Source organism: Chanos chanos, chromosome 2 (genome assembly GCF_902362185.1).
Source record: "Chanos chanos chromosome 2, fChaCha1.1, whole genome shotgun sequence".
NCBI lineage: Eukaryota > Metazoa > Chordata > Actinopteri > Gonorynchiformes > Chanidae > Chanos > Chanos chanos.
In genome coordinates, this window is record NC_044496.1 from 58,286,680 (window position 1) to 58,287,943 (window position 1,264).

Here is a 1,264-nt window from a genome sequence, read left to right on the forward strand (position 1 = left end):
TATTCTTTTAAACTATGTATAACATTTGCTTAAATATATTTACATTGTGTCTGGAATAACATCTTATACAGAAGGATGTAATGTACCATGGAACTGTGTGTGGAGACAATCTTTCACCATCATTCTGTGAACAGCGTGTCCTGTTGACCGGTGATATTCTGCGTGTTTTCTGTTTTTAACGTACATTATATTTCACTCAAAGCTGTGCACTGAGTGGTTTTTACGATAATAAAGGGACTGCTGCTCACTCTCTTCATTTAAAGCCGCTGACCTCAGTGGTCTAAAAAACACGGGGCCGTGACATTTCACCTTTTAAGAGCAGCGGGATTGAGCGAGCTCATATTAACACCGTACTCTGGATGAATTTGTGAGAAATCTGTCAAAGGTTCGCAGCGGTTAAATATCCATAAAAAGAGTGGCATGCCATCAAAGACAGTTTGGAAAGGTATTTTACATTGTCATCGCCGGAGCTTGCACAGGCAGAGGGGAATCCAACTGGGCTGCGGTACAGACATCCCTGTGATCAAAGGCCAGGAAGATGACATAAGGCGGAGCTGTTCTTTGTGAATCATTTTAAGAGGCAGGCTAATTTTAACATAATATTGCTCTTATGATTAGACTAACTGTTATCAAAACATTCAGTGAATCCTTCACTGAATGCATGGGACTCTCACACTGCTGCTGTCATTTCACGGAGCTAAATCAAGAATTCTACAGGGGTAAAACAGCACACAGCCAGTACACAGAGCTAAAGTGCTACTTTTACAGGTGTAAAATGCTAGTCATTTTACAAAGCTAAAAGGCTAATTTTACAAATGTAAAATGCTATAGTCATTTTACAGAGCTAAAAGGCTAATTTTACAAATGTGAAATGCTATAGTCATTTTACAGAGCTAACAGGCTAATTTTACAAATGTGAAATGCTATAGTCATTTTACAGAGCTAACAGGCTAATTTTACAAATGTGAAATGCTAAAGCCATTTTACAGAGCTAAAAGGCTAATTTTGCAAATGTGAAATGCTATAGTCATTTTACAGAGCTAACAGGCTAATTTTACAAATGTGAAATGCTATAGTCATTTTACAGAGCTAACAGGCTAATTTTACAAATGTGAAATGCTATAGTCATTTTACAGGGCTAAAACGCTAATTTTACAATTGTAACATGCCAGTCATTTTACAGCACTAACAGGCTAATTTCACAAATGTAAAATGCTATAGTCATTTCACAGACCTAAAACGCTAATTTTACATAGCTAATGTG